The sequence below is a fragment of the Chlorocebus sabaeus genome, chromosome 29 (genome assembly GCF_047675955.1).
Source record: "Chlorocebus sabaeus isolate Y175 chromosome 29, mChlSab1.0.hap1, whole genome shotgun sequence".
In the NCBI taxonomy this organism is placed as follows: domain Eukaryota; kingdom Metazoa; phylum Chordata; class Mammalia; order Primates; family Cercopithecidae; genus Chlorocebus; species Chlorocebus sabaeus.
Genome location: NC_132932.1, coordinates 8,632,102 through 8,649,891, shown reverse-complemented (window position 1 = coordinate 8,649,891; position 17,790 = coordinate 8,632,102).

Sequence of the window (17,790 nt, the reverse complement as noted above, 5' to 3'; positions counted from 1 at the left end):
ATGGTGCTGCTTTCAGGTCCCTATTAGATTAACAATATTAACAGAGGTACTTTATAACAGTCCTAGCAATGGGATGAGTGTATTAAACTTGCCAGTCCTGCACCAACACACACACAAAACCCCCTTAGCAACAGAGATGACAGCTTGGTAACAGCAGCTGCTGCTTAATTGAAAACATTAGAAAAATATTACATTATATCTGTATTCCTTGTTTTTATGTTTATTTTCATCACAAGTGAGAAAATAACCCAGGAAGAATACAAAGGAAACATGAAACAAAGGTTTAAAACTAACAACGGTAATGGGTGAACTGTTGCTTGAAATTCAGTTTCTGGGGACTCATTCCACATGTCCTGTGAATGAGCAGGCTTTTTTGGTGCGCCAAGGTCCAGAATTTCTCTCATAATGTTGAATTTAGTTCCTGATAAACCCTTTATGTTTGGTTAACTCCGAGGATAAATGGCATACGTAGGTGTCTTTGTGTACATCTGTGTTTGTGTGTTGAGGAAGTGGTGTTCAGATTTTGAAGTGCCTCTTCATATACAGGGATAAATGTGGGGCACATAGTTATACTAATGTAAAGCTAGGAGTGCATGTTTTTGAACAATGACACGAGTCCCACCTTAATAAAGTGACCCATTTACATCAAAGCCAACATCAATGTACAGAGCACAATTAGGAGAGAGATAGTAAGGAAAGAGGAGTATACCAGCAGTTTTATGCAGGCAGAGTAAATGAAACAATGAACGCATATGGACACATTTGTGTCTACAAATGTTAATCAGGAAGCAACCTTGGAGTTTGCTGGGCCTCCCCATTCATTCGGACAGGACACTCAAAACTTTATATGGGCAGCTTAGAAAGCCAGAAAAAGGCAGGAGATTATGTTTATTTAGGGGCAATTATTTTTTTTTTTCCCTAAACTCATGCCAAAAGTAATGGTACTAATGAATTTCATGGACCCAAAACATTACTTGGCATGTAGTCAGGATCCATCTGGCCATTGGAAACCAGGCAGCCCCATATGCAAACACAATTTTCAAATGTGGGCAATGCGTCGAAGGCTCTCACTTCAAAGTAAATATCTAATGTTCTGTTAGAAACATGCTGCAAACTTATATGTCCAGAATCTCTATCCTGCAATTACAACTACTGTTTTTTGCAATAGAATTTGAGCCCTTTTCAAGGCTTACTAAATCCTATGAAAGAAAAAAAAAATGCTATTCTGTAAGCTCCTTGAGGCCAAAAAGTGTCTTATTTATGTCTCCTATTACACGTAGTGAGAAGCCTTGATCTTTTTGTTTGTTTTTTGGTTTTGGGGTTTTTTTTAAGACAGAGTCTCACATTGTCACTCAGGCTAGAGTGCAGTGGTGCGATCTCTGCTCACTGCAACCTCCACCCTCTGGGTTCAAGCGATTCTCCTGCCTCAGCCTCCCGAGTAGCTGGGATTACAGGCACCTGCCACCATGCCCGGCTAATATTTTGTATTTTTAGTAGAGACCGGGTTTGTATTTTTAGTAGAGACGGTTAACTCCTGACCTTGCGATGTGCCTGCCTCGGCCTCCCAAAGCGTTGAGATTACAGGCGTGAGTCACCGTGCCTGGCCAAGAAGGCTTTCATGTAGTAGACACACTACAAATAAACACGGTCATGAATCAAAAGTGAAATTGATATGCTACTGAAAGGTTCAATGGAATGGTAGCTAAGATTTTTTGGATTAATCAGAAATTCCAGTGCATTTTTAATTGATTCATTTATTTCTTGATTCAACTAATATGTAACGAGCATCTACTCTGGGTCAACAAAAGTGCTAGGCACAGAACTGAGATTTTTTACCCAACTCTTATATTGTTCTCTTAGGTGACAGAGGTGGGAAAGATATTCTTTCTATATCAATGACTCCAGTTCGTTGACTTACTAGTCAATAAACAAGTTCGTTATTACATAAATGTTTTAGGTAAATTTGATAAATGTTGACAAACTGCATTTGAAAGAAATAATGTATCTGTAATATATTTGAGGTTTTACTGCCTTCACTCCTTGAGTCTGTGAAGATAGTAGAGACAGAAATACTTTTCTCAATATTCACTAGCAACCTATGCAAAATTATTATAGTAGTCTCACCCTCTTAAATCATCTTAGAACTATAAGTTTAGTAATAGTGTCAATAAAGTATATATTAATACAATAAGCTGCTAATGAGATTATAGTGCTTTATGCACTCACTAACATTGTCATATGTATCCTTATAAGGTGCTTTATAAATAAGAAAATATCTTGTTTTGATTTGAAAGAGATGTTTTTCTCCTCATTTGGCTTTTCAAGTTGAAGAAAAGTACCCAGGTTTTAAGAAGTAAATTAAATAACTTCCAAGAATACTGAACAACAGAATTACAAAATGACTAATTAAAAGTCACCAATGAAAGCAGTTGATACGTATGTATTAGGTTGATGATAACTCAAGGGTATATTCAAGTAGTGTTTAATATTTGGCTCATTGGTGGTGGAACTTAGTCGTTGAGTTGATACACACCCTTTCTGTGATACAGAGATAATCATTATATAGAAAATATCACAATCAAATGGGAAGACATAAAAACTAAAAAAAAAAAAAAAACAAAATCTCTTCAATCGGTTTATTATTGATTTACTATAGAGGTAGAAGTTTGCTCCACACTTTTTCAGGATCTATTGCTTCCAAAGCAGGAAAATAAATGGAGATTAAATATTTTAGGTATACAACCTTCTACTGGAAATCCAAGACAATAGTGTAAAAAACTGAACTGAATCCTTGGAAAATGCTTTAAAAGATACATTAATGCAAATTTTATTAAAGAATTGATTAACAAAAATTGTAAGTATAGCTCTTGTAGATTTATGGTGTTAGAGTTGGAAATATTTCGGAAGCTATCTACGTCTAAAATAGTCACTTTGTTATCAATGCAGGACTCTTTTCTGGTACTCTTTGAATCTGTGAAAAACATACAGATAAAAATACTTTTTTCAGCATTCACTAGCAACCCATGCAAAATTATCATTGTGGTCTCACTTTTGATGATATATGTCCAGTAACAAAAAATAACTATCAATAGCTCAGCTATAGCACATTCAAAACAAATTATATTTATGTCTTAAATTATTTGGGGTTTATCTAGAGCTTGTATTCTAGAGCCATCAAAAGTCTCAAGCACAAAATCCTGAAGAGGTAAAATTATACAGGTTTTAGAAAGCCTTAAATTTGATTTAAAATAACTTTATGTCTACACAAGGTTCACAATTGCTAGAGTTCTAGGTTGCTGTACTGTGCTGAATTTGCACAGTAATGATGGCCGATTACCCAAAAGAAAATGGGAAACAAACCATGTTGAGAATTGTTAAAACAGGTGTGGTCAGGAGAACCACCACTAGCCAGAAAAATCCTTGCTTGCCTTTAGAGAAAAGTTTTTGTTAATGTCTCTCAAGTCAAGTGTAAATATCTGCAAAATGGGAATTATAATGTTTAATTTTCTTGCAGAGTGATTGTGAAGAATACATGAGATGAAATTTGTAAAAATGCTTAGAATTGTTCAGTGATTGGTACAGGATCAAAATTCCAAAATCTGCCAATGAATGTAATTGAATAGTTGGGGTCTCATTTTTGCTATATCTGTTATAGATAGCATTAAAAGAGAAGAAATAAACTTTTATTATGGAAATTTTAATTGAACCTAATAAAACATCTCTTTAACCAATGAGATATATGAAAATTAATTAAATTTGTCAACTTCTCTTCTCTGGTTATGTTCACAATTTTTATTCATGTAGCATGGTTAAACTGTATTTCTGAGATCGAATGAAAGACTCTCTAAGTTTCTATCAACTGCTCACTCTAAATCCATCATTGTCCAATGTGTCAAAAAATGTAACTAAAATATAGTGTATCTCATAAAATAAATATATTATTATGTATTATAAATATTGTAAAATTTTTAAAAGAATAAATTTTAAAATGTATATTGTAAAACTTATATGAGCTTATAAAACTTCCATGGTAATCACATTATATAAGTACTACAAATCTTATGTAGTACATAAAAAATTCTAATGGAAATTCAAGCCAACGGCATATATGTCATATTGTCATGTCATATTACAGTATAGGATAGTGTAGTACAGTATTATATTACATTACATTAATCACATTGTTTTCGGGATAGCTTTGCAATGAAAATCAGAAATGCTAAGACATACTGTCCGTACACTGAGCAAAACTGCATTTTTGTTTCTAGGATACATTTTCATACCACATAGAGAGAGAATTTATTCATTGAGTGCTAGATTTACAATAATTTTCAGTTGATACTAGATTGAAAAACTGAAAAAATAATGCAGCAAAATAAGGTTGTTAAAGGTTTTACATGTGAAATTATAGTATTTACGGGTATTAAAAATCTACCAAGATTTTACCTTACATAAGAATTTCTCTTAATCTTACTGATTAAAATTTCTTCCATTCAAATTTATAAAAATAATCCTACATTAGGATATTAAATCTCTTTCAGATAAATTATGCATGAGAAATCTGATCAGATACATTAGGAACTGAGAATGTTGATTATCCTATAATCTCTACATATTCATTTCTAATAAGGGGTAATTCCATTTAATGTAGTGATCCTTTTCCAGTTGGAGATTTGAATTTGATAACTCAGTGCTTATATTAATTCCAACATTTATGTGCAAGCATATTGATTCATTTGTGTAGTGGTGGTATTGCCTGCTTCAGGGGGCTCTTACATCAATCCTTTTTAAAAAAACAAGCTATGGAAATGATAATGAGTATTGTTACTAACTTTGTCATTTGAACATTGCTGTTTCCATTGATATTGGAGGTTAGAGCCAAAGCGCATTTAAAAAAGGCCATATCCACTTTTGTAAGCATATTAACATTGTGAGATCCCTCCTGGAGATTTTAGAGGATTGTGTGTTAAGAGGAGGTTAAACTCATTTGAAAAGCTTTGACAAACTTCTGGTTGGTTGTTAATCACTGTAATTTTGGCAAGTTGAATAAAAGTATGTTTTGCAGTGGGCTCATAACACCTCTGACAAATTTACTGTCTTTAGCAAGACATAGTTTGTCAGAACTATGACTCAGGCCTTCCCAGAAAAGGTGGGAAGGAAAGGATGGAATCGGGGATGTGAGGAGGGTGGGACATAGAAGGGGAGCAGAAGAGAAGAGGCAGGCACCAGGCACTGGGAGGAAGAAGCATCCCTTTGCTAATCACCCATCACAAGCAATGAAATTCCTCAGGCTAGGAGCCAGCCAGGTGCATTTCAAAGAGAAGTGTTGGAGGGAGAAAGTGTCACTCAAGGCAGATATTTATGAAAGATGACAGTTTGCAAATATCTCAATCTTGGACAAGGCTGTGCCAGTGACACAAAGGAGTGCAGCGAAATTGGACGAGTCAGCAGTCAACATTTATTTCATCAGGACCTGTCCAGTCTCCGCTGATGGTTTGATAGTCTGGGGAGAGCGGGCATCAGTGGGGCTCATTCTGCCGGTTACTCTCAGTCAGTTTGCATGGATCTGTCCAAAACGTTCTAATAAATATGTAAAGAAGGATAAAAAGAAGAATTTAGAAAAGCTCTGTTTGCAGAACTAGCACACGATTGAATTACCTTTTTAGCTATGCCAAGGAGGAGGCTTAGTAATTACAGAAATATTGATTGCTCCTCCTGCCAGTTGACAGGGAGACAGGTCTGTGTCCTGCCAGTGTGGAGACCTTCACCCCAGTACAAACGCCCTGCAGGTCCAGGGACTTAAGAGATGCTCTGCCTGAGATGCTCTGCCCCATGACAGCAGCCTCACCACCTCTGATATACTGAGATTAGTGAGCTTTGTTAGACATAGAAGTCTATATTTCTTCCCCAAGGGGTAAAATACTAGACACATTGGCCTGAACAAATGCTAAAATAAATACCGGGGGTAGAGATCTTCAATACTGTTTATATCAAGCTGGAATTCAGCAGAGACATCAGAAAGAAATAGGCTTTTGGGGGCAAGCAGGCTGTTTTTGACATTACAGTATATCAGAGGTCACTACCCGGCCAAACTCAACTAGCAGATGTGTTTAGTTTGTTATTCAAAATGCTTTTCATGCACATCTTTCATATGTCATCATCAAATATCAGGAGATTTTAGGTTCAAATCTTAATTTTAGGCTTCCCTGGGAGAAAAAAAAAATCTAATAAGACAACATTGGGTGCATAATATTTTGGCCACAACCTGGAAGAACTGAGAAACAGCCACTGTCTTTAAAAGATGTGTCATTCCCCACTTGCTCTATCTTTCCTGAAAATCAGTGCTGAGGATCAGTTGTCCTTTACCATGAAATTTGTATCTTTTCTCATTTACTCTAGGTTTTATTTCGCTTACTTATATTACCCATGTGTTAAGCATTTGAGTTTTGACCACAGAAAACAAACACACTAGCTCTGCCATTTGGATAAGTTACAATCCCTCAGGTTCCTGATCTTTGAAATAAGATTAAGGCTGATCGTTTCATATGGTTGTTCACAAAGATTAGAGATACGGAACTGGAAAAGCCCAGGACGGTGGTGGGCAGATACCAGACATTAAATAAATGCTAGTTTCATTATTCTTCCCCTCTACTCCCCAGTCTTCTTAGAAGGACTCATCGGTAATTAAAAGGGAAAAAACATTATTTCATTTTGAGAGATAAGTGTAGATAAGCAGTCTGCTTACCTAGATGTGGTATTTTAAAAGCTGCCCATACATTTTTGTGAGTCTTAAATCATCATAGCATTTCATAAGCATCAGGTTATCACAGCAGTTCTCAGAGTTGAGGGTCAATCAGAATCACCTGGAGGCCTCATTACAGCACAAAAACATTCCCAGAGTTTCTTATCCAGTAGATCCAAGGTGGGGCCCTGAGAATGTGTGTGTCTAATGGGTTTACAGGTAAGGCTGATGCTTTGAGAAGCACCTACTACTAAATTAGGGCTGGAATTCTAAAAGCTGGAAAAGAAGACATGTGTTATACCCATTGCCTGCAGCAAAGACAAGTGAGGGACAATTCTTTTGTTGTTTGTTTGTTCTTAACAATTGTAACAAAGTCTAATTATTTGATCCCAGGAGTTTTTCTTTCTAGGCAATAGAATGGTTAAAGATCATGAAATGAGATAATGTATATTAAATAAATGTAAATCTAGGGAGCCTGACCACTACAACCTGAGATTTTGAGTTCTTCTAAGTTAATGGCATGATAAAACATCCTCAAGAAGGAGCACAGTAGGGACACACACTCGTAAATGCCAGCTGGTGTGTTACTCTTGCTATTATCAGTATTCATTATTTGGGTTGAGATAGTCATTAGTTTCTCCCTATAGGTAACTCTATAACTGTTAGCATTAGCCACCTGAACTGTGTTTGGGGGAGATTCCAGTATGTTTAGTTATTCAGATAACTGTGTCACAACAGCACATTTCTAAGGATGCCAGACTTGTCTGTGTATTCCTCCTAGCAAAGTCAGCTGCAGATGGAGGTAGATTATCTTTACACAAGGCCCTGCTTCTACTTAGGCTTTCTGCCATTTTATCAAAATAAAAGTTCAATTCAATTAAATGCCATTTTCTTCCTTCATTTATACTTTGCATTTCTCAGAATCTTGAAAACTTAAAAATAAATTTGCTGTAATGCAGTTCTTGTTTCAGTCACGCAAAATTCAGTTTCATGTTTCCACCGTTTTGAACAATTTGGGGTCATCCCTGAATGCATGAAATTAAGCAAGTGTGCTGTGAGAGTTATCACTCACTGGTAGCTAGCAGACAGCTGCGAAGACTCATGCAGAGGCAAGTGTTCTATCACCCTGCTTCTCAGCAATTTGGGATGAAGAGGAATCTGGGCCACTTTTTAATTGTTATTATTTTTAAATTTTGCTTTCCATCTTTTCGCCATTTAGCATAACTCCTCCTCTTCTGTGGAGTCAATGTGGCCTCTGGACCCTCTAGGCTATATCATGTTAGGAACAATATTAAAATATGCATATATCTAACCATATTCTCCAGAAGAAAGACAGTTAATTGGCAAAATTTGTTTAATTGGGGCACAGGAGGAGGCCATTGCGTGGAACTGAGCTCCTGCACTAGGCCCCAACAAACAAAACCAAAATGGAGCCACTCATGCTAAATGCCACATGATCCAACTGAAGCTTTAAGGAAGTAGATAGATCCCTAAACAGAGTAGTTTCCTTGAAAACAGGAGACTCCAGTCTACCTGAGTCCAAGTATTAAGAAAGTTCTGTCTGCTTTAACCCTTACAAAAAAAAAAGAACTGAAGTAATTTGATGTTAACCAATCAGCTTTTATTTTCTATTATACTGTTTCCTTGTTCCCCCCTTACAAACCTCACTGTTCTGTCACTGCCCCGTGAGAGGTCTCATTCTATTTTGTAGAATGGAGACTGTCCTGAATTATAAATTCTGCATAAAAGCCATTTAGATCTAAATTTGTTGCAATTTTGTCTTTTGAGAGGGGTGAAGAAGAATTTGAGTCACTCCTTTATTATTATTATTATTATTATTATTATTATTATTATTATTTTGCCTTCCATCTGGTCACCCTCTAGCACAAACCCTCTATGGAGTAAGTGCAGCCCCTGTGGCTGTTATGCAACATCATACTTGGGACAATAGTAAAATAAACATAAGTATGCCCACATTATCAAAACAGAAGTATAATTATTTTGCAATAATTGTTTAATGCAGGGAGAGAAATTGAGATGCTCAAAAGTCTGAAAAAGAATATTAACACCAGTCTAGAGTGTGACAATTTCACTGGGCAGGTAGACCCAGAAAAGCAACAACACTCACAGTAGTCTGGCTCCCAGGGATGCCCACTCCTAGAGGAAAGGGGAGTACACCACATTAAAGTAACACCCTGTGGGACAAAAGAATCTAGACAGCAGGGCTTGAGCACCTGATTATTTTGCTGGTGGAAAGCTTCCTTCAGCAGATGCACAGTTGCAGTGCTGGGCTCAGCAGGAAAAGTCTTCAGCTCTGTTCCAACAGTCAGATAGTCCTGGTGTACATAGCCAGTCTTGGAGAAGATGAAGTCTTTTCCTCCTTGTCCAACACTGTAGGCACAATTGTGTCTTCTTCCATGGGAGGTTGGCATGGGCGCAACTATAGTAAGCCTTTCTAGAACACATCATAGCAACTGCAGTCTCACAGGAGAAGCATCCTCTAAGTACAAGCTTGCATAAGAGTCAGTTACAATTCCTCTCTATTTGGAACATTAACAGTCCTACAGATTAAAAGGTGTGTCTGCCTGATCTGAGTAGCAACAGTACTGGTACAGGAGCATGTCTAAGAGGTTGATAACTTTCCTGCTCACCTGGCAGGGAAGCTGAAGTGAGCCCAACCCTTCCCCCGATAATACCTCAGTGTGACTCACTCAGAGTTCCTCCAGCCACCTCTGTCAAGCCTGGAACTTCATTTACTCACCTGCTTTAGCCAAAACCCATTCCTACCCAGGGACACCTCTCTATTGGTCTGAAGCCTGAATGATGACGCCACTAAATAAAATACTGGGGGGAAATAAATAAATAAAAAGTGCACGAGATGAATGAATAAGATAAGCTTTATGAGCCCTCTATCATTTCAACCCCACAGAAGACACTGAACTTGCTTACACACCAAGCACATGACTACTACAGCTAGTATATGAGAAAGGCATCATACAACGATGCTATAACCAAAGAATTCTTACAGTATTCACTCCTAAAAGCACTAAGAACCAAATTAGGCTATAAATAACTAAAGCATTAAAGTCTCATTGTTTAGGGGAAAAAGAAATTTAAAAACAAACAGAACAAACACAGTCAAATCCAACACAAATTCAAGAATAATTAGAATACAATGGTGTACCCAAATGAGAAGGAAGCAGAAAAACAACTCTGGTAATATGACAGCACAGGGGGCTATAACACCTCCAAAAGATCACACTAGCTCTCCAATGATGGACTCAAACCAAAATGAAATCTTTGAAACACTAGATAAGGGATTCAGAAGGTCAATTCTTAAACTATTCAAGGAGATATCAGAGAAAGATGAAAATCATCATAAAGAAATTTAAAAAGCAATTCAGGATATGAATGAAAAACCAGTTTTTCTAGAGAGGTAGATGTCATCAAGAAAAACCAATCAGGACTTATGGAAATGAAGGACACACTGAGGGAATTACAAAATGCAGTAGGAAGTTTTAACAATAGACTGGGATGAGTAGAGAAAGAATTTCAGAGCTCAGAAACAAGGTTTTTGAATTAACCCAATCAGACAAAAATAAAGGAAAGTGAATCAAAATAAATGAACCATGTAAAGAAATATGGTACTATGTAAAATGTACAGACCTATGAATCACTGGTTTTCCTGAGGGAGGAAACAGTAAGTCTGGGAAACTTACTTGAGGGAATAATTTAAAATTTCCCTTACCTGGCTAGAGATCTAGACATTCAAATCAAAGAAGCTCAAAGAACTGGGAAATTCACTGCAAAAAGATCTTCAACAAAGCATGTTCCCATCAGGCTATCTAAAGTCAATGCAAAGGAAAAAATTATAAGAGCAGTAAGACAAACGCAGCAGGTAACCTACAAAGGAAAACCTGTCAGACTAACAGCAGGATTCTAAGCAGGCACCTTACAGGCCAGAAGGGATTGGGGTTCTATCTTCAATCTCTTTAAACAGAACAAATGTCAGTCAAGAACTGTGTGTCCCCCAAAACTAAGTTTCATAAATGAAGGTGAAATAAAGTCATTTTCAGACAAACAAATGCTGAGGGAAATTGTCAAGACCAAATCAGCAATAGAAGAAATGCTAAAAGGAGTTCTAAACCTTGAAACAAAAGCCTGATCTACACCAAAATAGAACCTCTTGAAAGCTTAAACACAGAGCCTATAAAACAATAACACAACAACAACAACAAACTGGGTAACAACATGATGAAGAGAACAGTACCTCACATGTTAATATTAATGTTGAAGGTAAATGGTCTAAATTACATTATTGTTAACTCCACTTAAAAGGTACGGAATAGCAGAATGGACAAAAAAATCACAATCCACATATCTACTGTCTTCAAGAAACTCACGTAACACAGAAAAATTCATACAAACTCAAGGTAAAAGGATAGAAAAAGGTATTCCACACAAATGGAAACACAAATGAGCAGGAATAGCTATTCTCATGACAGACAAAACAGACTTTAAAGCAACAACAGTAAAAAGAAAAAAAAAAGACAAAGATGGTCACTATACAGTGATAAACACTGGAACTTCTAGATTCATATAACAATTGCTACTGCACTTAAGAAATGAGGTAGACAGCAAAAAAATAATAGTGGGAGACTTCAATACACCACTGATAGCACTAGACAGATCTTTAAGACAGAACATCAACAGAAAAATAATGGACTTAGATGACATGCTAGAACAAATGGATTTAACATATATTTAAAGAACATTCTACCTAAGATCAAGAGAATATTCTTCTCATCAGCAAATGGGACATTCTCCAAGATAGATAGGCCACAAAACAAGTCTCAATACATTTTAAATAACCAAAATTATATCAAGTATCTATCTTCTCAGACCACAGCAGAATGAAACTAGAAATCAACTCCCAAAGGAATCCTCAAAATTATGCAAATACATGGAACTTCAATAATCTGCTCTTGAATAATATCTGGGTTAACAATGAAATCAAGACAGAAATTTGAAAGTCCTTCTAACTGAATTATAATAATGAGACAAGTTATCAAAACCTCTGAGATAGAGCAAATGCAGTACCATAGGAAAGTTTATAGTGCTAAATGCTTACATCAAAAATGCTGAAAAATGCTGAAAGAACACTAATTGACAACCTAAGTCACACCTGAAGGAACTGGAGAAACAAGAACAAAATAAACCTAAAGCTATAAGAGGAAAAGAAATAACAAAGATCAGAGCAGAACTAAATGAATTTTAAACAAGAAAAACAATACAAAGTATCAATGAAACAAAAAGTTGGTTCTTTGAAAAATATAAACAAAATCAATAGACTATTAGCTAGATTAATCAAGAAAAGAAGAAGACCCAAATAATCTCAATTAGAAATGAAACTAGAGACATTACAACAGACACCATGGAAATACAAAAGATCACTTGAGACTACTATGAAGACCCTTATGCACACAAGCTAGAAAATTTAGAGGAAATTGACAAATTCCTGGAAACATACAGTTCTCTTAGATTAAATAAAGAAGATATAGAAACCTTGAGCAGACCAATAACAAACAGCAAGATCAAAACTGTAATTTAAAAATTACCAACAATAAAAAGCTCAGGACCAGGTAGATTCACAGCTGAATTCTACCAGACATTCAAAGAATTGGTATCAATCCTACCAAAACTATTCCAAAAGATTGAGAAAGAAGGAATCCTCCCCAAATCATTCTATAAGGCTAGTATTACCCTGATTTCAAAACCAGGAAAAGACACAACAAAAAACAAAAACTACAGACCAATTTCCCTGATTAACACAGATGACAAAAATCCTCAACAAAATATTAGCTAACCAAATTCAACAGCACATCAAAAAGATAATTCATTGCGATCAAGTGCATTTCATTCCAAGGATGCAGGGATGGTTTAACATATACAAATCAATAAATGTAATACATCACATAAGAATAATTAAAAACAAAAACCATAAGATCTCTTCAGATGCAGAAACAGCATTTGATGAAATCCTGCACCCTTTTATGATAAAAACTCTCAAAAACATAGACATATTATTTTAAAATAATGAAAGCCATATATGACAAACACACAGCGCACATCATAGTAAATGGAAAAAAGTTGAAAGCATTCCCCCTGAGAAGAGGAACAAGACAAGGATGCCCACTATCACCAGTCTTATTTAACACAGTTCTAGAAGTACTAGCAAGAGCAATTAGGAAAATGAAATAAATAAAGGGTGTCTAAATTGAATCTGAGAAAGTCAAACTATTGCCTTTTGTGGATTATATGATTATATGCATAGAAAATCCAAAGGACTACTCCAAAAGACTCTTAGATTTGATAAACAAATTTAGCAAAGTCTTGGGTTACAAAATTAATGAACACAAATCAGTATCATTGTTATATATTAAAAATCATCAAGCTGAGAATGAAGAACTCAATCCTGTTTACAGCAGCTGAAAAAAAGAAAAGAAAAGAAAAAATCACCAAAGAATACACCTAACCAAGGAAGTGAAAGATCTCTGCAAGGAGAACTACAAAACACTGCTGAAAGAAACAATAGATGACACAAACAAATGGAAATGCATCCCATACTCATGGATTGGAAGAATCAGTTATTGTGAAAATGACCATACCACCTAAAGCAATCTACAGACTCAACACAGTTGCCATTAAATACCAACATCATTTTTTCACAGAATTGTAAAAAAAAAAAAAATCTTAAAATTCATATGGAACCAAAAAGAAGCCCAAATAGCCAAAGCAATCCCTAAGCAAAAAGAACAAATCAGGAGGCATCACATTACCAGACTTCACATTATACCACAAGGCTATAATCACCAAAACAGCATGGTACTTGTACCAATGGAACAGAATAGAGAACCCAGAAATAAAGCCAAACATGTACAGTCAACTGATCTTTGGCAAAGAATACAAAAACATAAATTGTGGAACGGACACCCTATGTAATAAATGGTGCTGGGAAAACTGGCAAGCCACAAGTAAAAGAATGAAACTGGATTCATATATCCCACGATATACAAAAATCAACTCACGATGGATCAAAGACTTACATATAAGGCCTGAAACCGTAAAAATACTAGATGACAACTTTGGAAAAACTCTCTTAGACATTGACTGAGGCAAAGAATTTAGGACTAAGACCCAAAAGCAAATGCAGCAAAAACAAAAATAAACAGGACCTAATTAAACTAAAAAGCTTCTGCACAGCAAAAGAAATAATCAACAGAGTAAACAGACAACTCAAAGAATGGAAGAAAATATGTGCACACTATACATCTGACAAAGTACTAGTATCTAGAATCTACAAAGACCTCAAACAAATCACCAAGAAAAAAACATACAATCCCATTAAAATGTGGGCAAAGGACATGAATAGACAATTCTCAAAAGAAGATATGCAAATAGCCAACAAACATATGGAAAAAAATGCTCTACATCACTAGTCATCAGGGAATGCAAACTAAAACCACAATGAGATATCACCTTGCTCCTGCAAGAATGACCATTATTAAAAATTCACAGCTTGGCATGGTGACTTACACCTGTAATCCCAGCATTTTGGGAGGCCAAGGCATGTGGATCACGAGGTCAGGAGTTTGAGACCAGATTTACCAACATAGTGAAACCCCATCTCTACTAAGAATACAAAAATTAGCTGGGCATGGTGGTGCGCACCTATAATCCCAGCTACTCAGGAGACTGTGGCAGGAGAATTGCTTGAACCCAGGAGGAGGAGGTTGCAGTGGCCTGAGATCGTACCACTGCACTCCATCCTGGGCAACTTCGTCTCAAAAAAAAAAAAAAAAAAAAAAAAAAAAAAAAAAAAAAGTCACAAGACATTAGTTGTTGGGGGCAGTGAACATGGGGAAAAGAAAATGCTTATACACTTCTGGTGAGAATGTAAATTACTTCAACCACTATGGAAACATAATGATGATTCCTTAAAGAGTTAATTTCATTTAGTCTGGATTGACCATGCTCATCTCTAGATCTACTGATTGTTAACCAGTGCTATGCAATCTATTAATTAAAGATCAATGATGTTCTGTAACCATCTGTACATGAGGTGACTCAAATAATTTATCAGCTAATGAATATTGTTTATTAATAATTAGATTTAGGTGGGGAGGGACCAAAATGGCTGATTAGAAGCAGCTGTGGTCAATGGCTCTCACAGAGAAGAATAAAAATGGTGAGTGAATCCTGTACCTTCAACTGAGGTATCCAGGTTCTCTCACTGGGACTAAGTGGTTACAAGGAACGAGGAAAAGCAGGGTGGAATGACAGCCCACCCAGGAGCCACACAGGACAAGGGGACCTCCCACCCCCAGCCAAGGGAGTCAGGGAATGCACGTGCTACCCAGCCCAGGAAACCATGCTTTTTCCACAGATCTGTGCAACCTGTGGATTAGGAGATCCCCTCATGATCCCATGCCACCAAGGCCCTGGGTCCCAAGCACAGAGTTGTGCAGACTGTCGGTACCGCTTGGGGTTGTGGTCAGCAGAAGCAGGCTAGAGACTGCCTAAGATGACCGAGTTCCCAGGGAGAGGGGTGGCCACCATCACTGTGGCACCAGAGAGCCATTTTCCCCTGTCAGTGCCAGGGAGACTGGGCAGTTTGGATGAGGAGGAATTCCCCCATGGCACAGTATAGCAACTGTGGCAGACTGTAGCAAGACTGCTTATTTAGGTGGAACCCAGATCCATCCCTCCTCACTAGGTGGGGCCTCCCTGCAGGAACTTCAACTCCAGGCTGGAGTCTACAGACTGAACTCTGATCTCCCTGGGATGGAGCTCCTGGGGGAAGGGGTGACCATGATCTCTGGGTTCAGCAGATTTAGTCTGTCCTGCTCACTGGCTCTGAAGAATCTGGGCAGTCTGGATGAGGTGGATTCTCCCCAACACAGGGCGCCTGCTCTACCAAGGGGCAGCCAGAGGCCTTCGTTAAGCAGGTCTCTGATCCTGTGCCTCCTGACTGGGTGAGAACCCCTAACAGGGATCGCCAGACACCTTATACAGGAGCATTTCTGGCAGCATCAGGTTGGTGTCCCTCTGGAACACAGCTTCCAGAGGAAGGAGCAGGCAGCTATCTTTGCTGTTCCGCAGCCTCCACAACACCTCCATGTGTGGACAGGACCCAGGCGAATAGTGTCTGGAGTGGACCCACACCAAACTGCAGACACTCTATGGAAGAGGGCCCTGACCGTTAAAAGAAAAACAAACAGAAAGCAACAACAACAACATAATCAACAAAACAAAGACCCCACAGAAACCCCATCCAAAGGTCAGCAGTCCCAAAGATCAAAGGTAGATAAGCTCATGAAGATGAGGAAGAATCAATGCAAAAATACTGAAAACTCAGAAGCCAGAGTGCCTCTTCTCCTCCAAATGATTGCAAGACCTCTCCAGCACATGCACAGAAATGAGCTGAGGCCAAGACGGATGAACTGACAGAAGTAGGCTTCACAAGGTTGTTAAAAGTAAAGTTCACTGAGCTAAAGGACTGTGTTCTAACCCAATGCAAAGAAGCTAAGAACCATGATAAAACACTACAGGAGCTGTCAACCAGAATAACCAGTTTAGGGAGGAACATAAATGACCCGATGGAACTGAAAAACACAACATGAGAATTTCAAAATGCAATGACAAGTATCAATAGGTGCATAGACCAAGTGGAAGAAAGAATCTCAGATCTTGAAGACTAGCTTGCTGAAATAAGATAGGTAGACAAGATTAGAGAGAAAGGAATGAAAAGGAATGAATAAAACTTTTGAGTACTAAGGGAATGTGTAAAAAATATCAACCTGTGACTGATTGAGGAATCTGAAAGAAATGGGGAGAATGGAACCACATTGAAAAACATACTTCAGGATATCATCCTGTAGAATTTCTCCAACCTAGCAAAACAGACCAAAATTCAAATTCAGGAAATCCAGAGAACCCCAGTAAGATACTCTGTGAGAAGATCAACCCCAAGACACATAATCATCAGATTCTCCAAGGTCAGAATGTAGGAAAAAATGTTAAGGGCAGGCAGAGAGAAATGCCAGGTCACCTACAGAGGGAAGCCTATCAGACTAGCAGTGGACATCTCAGTGGAAACCCTACAAGCTAGAAGAGATTGGTGGCCAATATTCAACATTCTTAAAGGAAATAATTTCCAACTCAGAATTGCATATCCAGCCAAACTAAGCTTCATAAGAGTGAATTATCCTAAGTATATATGCACTAAATACAAGAGTACCCAGATTTATCAAACAAGTTCTTAGAGACCTACAAAGAGACTCAGACTAACGCACAATAGTAGTGAGCAAATTTAACACCCCACTGTCAATATTAAAGAGATCCTTGCTTAAACCCAGAAGGCAGAAGTTGGGCAGTGAGCCGAGATCACACCACTGCATTCCAGTCTGGGCGATAGAGTAAGACCCTGTCTCAAAAAAACAAAATAATAAAAAAGAGATCATCAAGAAAATATTAACAATGATATCCAAGTCTTGAATTCACCTCTGGATCAAGTGGACCTTCGAGATGACTACAGAGCTCTCCACCCCAAAACAACAGAGTATACATTCATCTCAGCACCACATGGCACTTACTCCAAAATTGATCACATAATTGAAAGTAAATCACTCTTCAGCAAATGAAAAGAACTGAAGTAATTACAGTCTCTCAGATTACAGTACAATCAAATTAAAACTCAAGATTAAGAAACTCACTCAAAACCACACAACTACTTGGAAATTGAACAATCTGCTCCTGAATGACTCCTGGGTAAATAATGAAATTAAGGCAAAAATCAAGAAGTTCTTTGAAACCAATGAGAACAAAGAAACAATGTACCAGAATCTCTGTGACATAGCTAAAGCAGTGTTAAGAGAAAAATTTATAGCACTAAATGTCCACATCAAAAAACATCTCAAATAAACACCCTAACATCACAACTAAAACAACTAGAGAACCAAGAGCCAACAAACCTCAAGCTAGCAGAA